The following is a 7,563-nucleotide window of genomic DNA, read 5'->3' on the forward strand; positions in this document are numbered from 1 at the left end:
CTTTTTTTTAATGCTTATTTATTTTTGAGAGAGAGAAAGAGGGACAGAGACAGCGACAGAACGACAGCAGGGAAAGAGTGGAGAGAGAGAGAAGAGAAGAGAAGAGAAGAGAAGAGAAGAGAAGAGAAGAGAAGAGAAGAGAAGAGAAGAGAAGAGGAGACTCACAGAATCCAAAGCAGGCTCCAGGTTCTGAGCTGTCAGCACAGAGCCTGATGCGTGGCTCCACCTGACCTGAACTTAAGTTGGAGGCTTACCTGACTGAGCCACCCAGGTGTCCCAAAGTCAGATGCTTGAACAGACTGAGTCACCCAGGTGCCTCTAAAATATTATTTTTAAAACTATACCATCTAATAAAAAATCATCTCAATTTTGTTTTTGTTTTTGCTCTGAATGTGCCTTGATTTTGTTTTAAATCTAAAATGTATTGACACTTATATATAAATTTACCACAAAAATAATAAATCTACCATGAAAGATACTTAACTTTCTGCACTTTTGAGACATCATTATATTTTTTTCTAACTTCTGTTATTTCCAATGAGTAATCTGCCATTACTCTTTCAAAGGAGTGTGTCTATGATGTTTGAGTTTGATTTTCATTACATTTCTTATTTAGGTTTGCAACATATTCTGCATCTAAGGATTAAAATCTTTCATCAGTTTTGAAACCTTTTAGAATACATTTTCTAGAAGAAATAGAAGAAATATCCCAGACTTTCCCTTCTTTCATCTCAGAGTCCAATTGTACATATGTTAAATTTCTCTATGTACTTTATTTGGCATTTACACTCTAAGTTTTAATATTTTTGTTTGTGCTTCATTTTAATTATATTTTAATTGGACTATTTTCTAATTCACTATTTTTTCCTCTATGAATAATCTATTTTTATGCTTGAATATTTCACTCTAATTTATAATATTTATCAGTTCCAAATAGTCAATATCATTCTTTTTCATACATCTCACATATCTGATGAAATTCTCTACAACTGTATCTCTTTAGTCATTTCATCATTTTCTTACTTTTTTCAACATTTTAATCACAGTTATTTAAAGTTTTTTTTTTATCAGTTTACTACAACATGTGGATCATTTATAGGTCTGTCATTGACCTATACCTGAGAGATCCCTATTTTCCGTGATGTTTGCTGGTTATGTGGCTCAGTGATATAAGTGATATGAGATCAACCATTTTCAGGCCATAAAGAATGATCCTTGAATAATTTAAACATTCTACTTTGACAGTGACTGGTTTAGAGATATTAAATGCTAAGCATATATTAACAGGAACATAAGAAAAATATGTTCTGGAACTTTAACAGGGATAAAAGAGACATGTATCTCTTCTAGACACAGAACTTTATTGTGTGAGGTGAGTTTTGAAACAGTGAGCCATTTTGACACTGAGAGAGAATATTAGAGGAGTTAATTCAAAGTTAATTCTGAAAAATTTTGGTCTCATGAAACCTATAACCAATGAAAAATTAAGAACTTCCATAAGTTTTTACTATGTGTCCCATACCTATGAATATTTAATAGTATACATTTAGGAAGAAATATGTAATTATTTGAGCTATTTAGTATTAATTATTTTTATTAATCATTTTAAACTTGTTATATAATTTTAAATATTAAAATAGCAACAATAATTCATTTTGTAGTAATATAGATTTTTTTAATGAAAAACAATACACTCCAATGGGATGAGTAGCATTGTTTCACATTCTGTAAACCTCTTTAATTCCTGGTGTGGAAATAAAAAATCAAGCCAACAAAAAGACACCCCCAATTCAATATGGGAGAGATTAAAAAACTTACTGGGTCTACAATTAAAAATAGAGGCACACAGGTAGTCTAGTTGAGAGACAATGCTTTTACAACAAAATGTCACATAATCTATACTGCCTACGTATAGCCTAAGAAATCCCAATAACTTAACAATGAGACAGAAAAAAGTTGTACCTCATGAATGTTTCTTTTTTATCTCCTGTGAGGCCTTTCAATTAATTCCAGAAGTTGGAAATCCTCACTGAGAAACTGTCCTAAAGAAGAAATTTAAATGGAGCTAGAGAACAAGCCATATAAATATATGCTTGGTGGAGTGAAAAGGAAGTGCAAAGATTTTAAAGCAAGGGTATATCTGACACATTATTGCAGTGCAGTTAGTGAAGAATACGGAATAAAACTGAAGAATTAATTGCAGAGCAGATTACATCACTTTTTATATAATTGTATTTAAAAAGTTTTTTTATTCTAGGTATGGTGAGAAGACATTGAGGGATCTTGAGCCTTGGACATTACGTGATATTCCTAATATTTCAAAGTATTACATTGTTTATCTTAAGAAATTTAGACTGAAATTGACTGGAGAAACTAATCAAAACTATCATCACATCCCAGCAAAAAACTGAAGGTAGGAATAGAAATTGTGGTGAGAATTGGTGGGTTTAGGTAATTATCATGGTTTACACCAAATGTATTTGCCAAAAAATGAAATGAGGGGCATGAAAGAAAGTCAGAATTTAATGAAGACCTTGTGGGTTTTGGCCTGAACAAACAGATGCATTTTAGAGCCATTTATTTAATTATAAATTCAGCACAAGTAGCAGATTTGGGGTAAGAATCTATAGTTGCACTTCTCACGCTTTTTTTTTGGAGGGGGGAAATGTCTGTTAGACATACTAGTTAAGTTAGAATTATTATAATTTTAACATGGATAATTTTGTACAATGTAAATATAATTTTCGTAACCTGAAGAATTATGAGAGGTTATTTTATCTCATTTCCTTATCCTCAAAAACTGTACAAAGACTTCTAAATGATAGGTAACTCTTCAGGGTCATGCTTTTACATAGGGATGAGCCCCATCTCCCAGGACTAGCACATGTCCACAATATGTAATGCTTACTTCCTTTTTTTTTTTTGAGAAAAATCAAATATAAGAAGTGAGAAAGAAATGAAGGGCATAATTGCTGACATATACGATTGTTGGATTAGAAGTTTTTTACTTTTAGTTTTTTTAGAACATGTTCTACAACATTCAAGGCAAGACCATAGTATAATTAACCCCTTTATATTAATTTCCGGCTTCAACAATTATTTCAAGTTTTATTGGTAGAATGTTCTGATTGCTAGGTAGCTCAGTAAACACCATCTCATATAATTCAAATGCCATAAAATGGTGCTTATAACTTTAAATTTATAAAACAGACTTTATGTGTGAGATACTGATTTTTCCTAGGTCGTAAAATAAACTAGCCATGCAGACTCCAGTACATATCTGATACCAAAGGCAATTTTTCTTTTGTTAGTTTATGATATAATGTGTCTGAACAATATCTAGGGATGCTTGTGTGTGTGGGCGTGTTTGTTACAGACAGAGAGAGGAAGAAGTGATGGTACATGAGAAGAAGGAAGAGGAGAAGGGTAAAGAAATGAACAAGGAATTAGTTTTTAAAATTTTATAAGAGATTATGTGTTTGAAATGATATTTTTCATTTGAGAAACCTGTCTCCTAATTTGCCTATACATAAAAGAGCCTGCAAAAAAAAAAATAAATATGGAATATCTAATTAAATTTCTAAGTAGTATTTTGGAATGTGAAGTGCCATTTTAATTTCTCTTTAAAAAAGAAAAACATTAATTTCGGAACAGGAACATAGAACTACAGCATAAATGGCATTGAAAAGAACTGCCCATGTGCACTTACTCATTATTAGCTTTGAAAATTAGTATAAGCATTTTCAAAGAGTGTTTAATCAAGGATATAACTTGCTATCTAAGGAGTCAGTCAATGTAGTATAAGTATTTAAGCTGAAAAAAGGGACTTTTAACCCCAAAAGTATATACTGAACATATAATCCTAATTAAAAGATAATTAGATATAAGATTTTTTAAAAAGAGGGCACGTGGGTGGCTCAGTCAGTTAAGTGTCAGACTTGAACAGCTCAGGTCATGGTTTCATGGTTGTCAAATTGAGCCCCACATCAGGCTCTGTGCTGAGCCTAAAACCTGCTTGGGATTACCTCCATTTCCCTCTGCCCCTCCCGTGCACTCACACCCCCTCTCTCTTAAAAAATTTTTTTAAATAAATAAATAAAATTAAGATAATAAAAGGTCAATACATCTGAAGAAATAAAGTAAAATAATTTTCAGTATATCATCTTAATAAAAAAAGGTATTGTTAAATTATGGTTATAAAAACTCTGGATTGTGGAAAATATTGAAGTTGATGCCAAATTTATATATATTTACTAAAATAAATTGAGAAGAAAGAAATTTTTCATTTTAAACTAATTTAGAATTCATATTATTTCTCAGATTAATTAATCATAGACAATGCTTTCTAATGAACTACTGATGATGTAAAGTGGTTTACACAATACCAGATTTGTGCATATATAAAGATCTAAAAATCATTTTGGGTTCTTTTCTATTTTTTTAAATTTTATTTTTGAGAGAGAGAAAGAGCATGTGAGAGCACGAGTGGGGGAGGGGCAGAGAGGGAGAGAGAGAAAATCCCAAGCAGGCTCCATAATGTCAGCACAGAGCTGGACACAGGGCTCTATCTCAGGAACTGTGATATCATGACCTGAGCCAAAATCAAAAGTTGGATACTTAACCAAATAAACCACCAAGGCACCCCCCATTTTGGGTTCTTATGAATAGGACAAAGCTTCTTCTTCTACCTTGAGGAAAAAAAAAAAAGTTGTAAATAAGGAACAGAAACTTTTGGATATTTTGGAATATTCTTTTTCTGTCAATTTCCTTATTTCCATTTTCAAGTTAGCCTTCAAATTACAGGGATGTAATGCATGTATTATTGGAAAAAAATCTAAACTTTATATTGACAAAAACCTACATTTTTTCTAAAATTTCTTTAAAAATTTTTTTTAACATTTATTTATTATTGAGAAACAGAGAGAGACAGAGCATGAGCAGGGGAGAGGCAGAGAGAAGGGAAACAGAATCTGAAGCAGGCTCCAGGCTCTGAGCTTTCAACACACAGCCCAAAGCGGGGCTTGAACCCACAAACTGTGAGATCATGACCTGAGCTGAAGTCCAACGCTTCACTGACTGAGCCACCAAGATGCCCTCTAAAATTTCTTTTAATGTTTATTTTTGAAAGAGAGACAGAACATGAATGTAGGAGGGGGCAGAGAGTAAGAGGGAGACACAGATTCCAAAGCAGTCTCCAGGCTCTGAGCTGTCAGCATAGAACGGGATGAAGGGCTCGAACCCATGGACCCAAGGTCATGACCTGTGCTGAAATCAGATGCTCAACCAACTGTGCCACCCAGGTGCCCCCAACAAAGACCTACATTTTTAAGGATATAATGAAACATGAAATTAAAATTTTAAATTATTTAAGTAAAAATGGTTTAATTATAGGCTTCTATTTCTTATTTGCAATGCTCTTGGGGAAACAGTGGTCATGAAAATGCTATTATTATGTCAATAATCTGGACTTAAAAAAACATAAATACTCTATATAAGCCCAAAGAAAGTAAACTCTCTCCATCTTGAAACTTTCTTTGATGGGTTATAAAAACTGACATCATTACCAGACATTTGGATGCTGTATGGGCTGCAGGTTTTTGCCCCCCACCAAATTCTTATGATGGAAGTTCCAACACCCAATGTGATGGCATCTGGCTATGGAGGCTTTAGGAAGTAATTAGAGCCTAATGGCAGGACCCTGATCTCATGAGATTAATGCCCTTTATAAGAAGAGTCACCAGAGAGCTACTTATTTGCTCTCACTCTCTTAATCTCTCCCTTCCCCTCTCCCCCTCTCTCTTTCTCTCAGTGCCAGGTGAGAATGCAATGAGAAAGCGCAGCCATGTGCTATCCGGGAAGAGGGCTTTTGCCACAAACTGACTGTGTTGGTACCCTTATCTCCAGCCCTCAGCCTCAAGAACTGTGAGTAATAAATGCCCCATTGTTTAAGCCACCCAGTTTATTTTGTATTTTGTTATGGCATCTTGAACTGACTAAAACAGATGCTAATACTACCATGTTGTGGTTTTTCCAGTTCTGCCTTTGTGTCTGAGAAATTTTAGCAAAAAGAAAGGTTGTATGTTTTATTTAAAACTTCCCAATGGAAGAGGGAAGAAAAGCAGAGTAAGATGTGTGGTTATGTAATGAGTTTTGCTACAGTCTTTCCTGTTTCTTCTGTATTCTATATAAACATATATTTTTTATTGAATAAATCAACACCTTTTATTATATTGCTTTTGTTTCTAATATATATAGCATTAAATGAAATTTAAATATAAACAATATTTAATAAGAAACGTGACCTCACAAATTAACTGGTATATATTTTAATTCCTCATTGTCATTTGTTTTATAGTTAAACTCAGAAAATAACAGTTCTTGGCACTTCAGCACTTCATATCATCTCGAAGGTGAGCCTAAGAATCTCACAGAGCACACAGACATGAGTCAGAATCCATACCCTGAGCTTCTCAGGAACTGTCCCAACATAATCCAGGCAGAAGAATGGCTACCTCTCTCAGAAGGTAAATAAGAATGATTCCATACTTATGGATGATGGGAAGAGTGTAGGTTAGAGAAAAGGTAGAGATAATAAATATCTATAGATAGTAAGATCATGATAAATTGTGTTACTATTTATATAAATGCACTGTCTTTCCCTGGGGAAGGGTTATTCTTCTGTGGTTTACTCATGTCAGTTGACTTTTGAAACGTGAAGGAACATGAGATCTTTAACCTTTGAGTGGTAGTTTTAAAAACATGGCCATTCATAGGCTGATACATAGCTTGGGCCCTTAAGTAAAGATGATATTGGAAAGGACACGTAGCTTACCATTAAAGAATAAATAATAGGAGATCAAAATAAAAATTTGTATAAATCACTTAGACCACTTTTACTGTAGCATAAATTATATTTATCTGATTGAGAAGCCTTTTCACTTTCACTCCTAGAATTCTGGCAGCATGGCTTCTGCTTTCCAGGACTGTATCACTTTACACTAGGAAATCTGATTAGTCAAGGAAAAAAGACTTAAGGATTCTGCCAGTCGTAAGTATTCTAGCACATCAGTACTGTCAGACTAAGAACTTTAGCAGATGAGCCTGATACTTCTAGAAAGAATTTCTAACCTTTCACATAGGAAAACCATCAACAGAGATCTCAAATAATTTACATACATGGAGTTCCAAAAAATATAAAGTCACACAAATATGTATATACACACCTGGAAACATCTTAGTAAGTGTGATTCAGATATGCTAGCTCCTTAGGGCCCTACTCTTAAACAGGAATAAGCAAACAAAAATAACAAAGCGTTACAAAACATCCTTAACAGAAACATAGAATCAAAAACAAACTGATGGGAATTTGGTAGAAATTTGAACTAGTCTTTAAAAATTGTTTTTAAAATCTTTAAATATTTAAAACTTAATTAGTATCTTCAGAAGTAAAATAGAAGGATCCATGAATTATTGGACAGAATATTATATAATGGAACATGCAGTGAATAGGTGGAGCTCTTAAAAACTATTATAGAAATTTTTAAAAACAATAAATTATTAGAA

General features: G+C 33.2%; 1 long non-coding RNA gene across 1 annotated transcript; it reads left to right on the forward strand.

The window, feature by feature from the left end:
• The first annotated feature begins 2,269 nt into the window (after positions 1-2,269).
• LOC120225621 lies at positions 2,270-6,518 on the forward strand. Its single transcript, XR_005526842.1, has 3 exons — positions 2,270-2,413; positions 5,810-5,922; positions 6,356-6,518. It is a non-coding gene; the product is annotated as an uncharacterized LOC120225621 (long non-coding RNA).
• Positions 6,519-7,563: the final 1,045 nt, after the last annotated feature.

The sequence above is a fragment of the Hyaena hyaena genome, unplaced genomic scaffold, assembly GCF_003009895.1.
Source record: "Hyaena hyaena isolate Hyena2069 unplaced genomic scaffold, ASM300989v1 scaffold_1452, whole genome shotgun sequence".
Taxonomy (NCBI): Eukaryota; Metazoa; Chordata; class Mammalia; order Carnivora; family Hyaenidae; genus Hyaena; species Hyaena hyaena.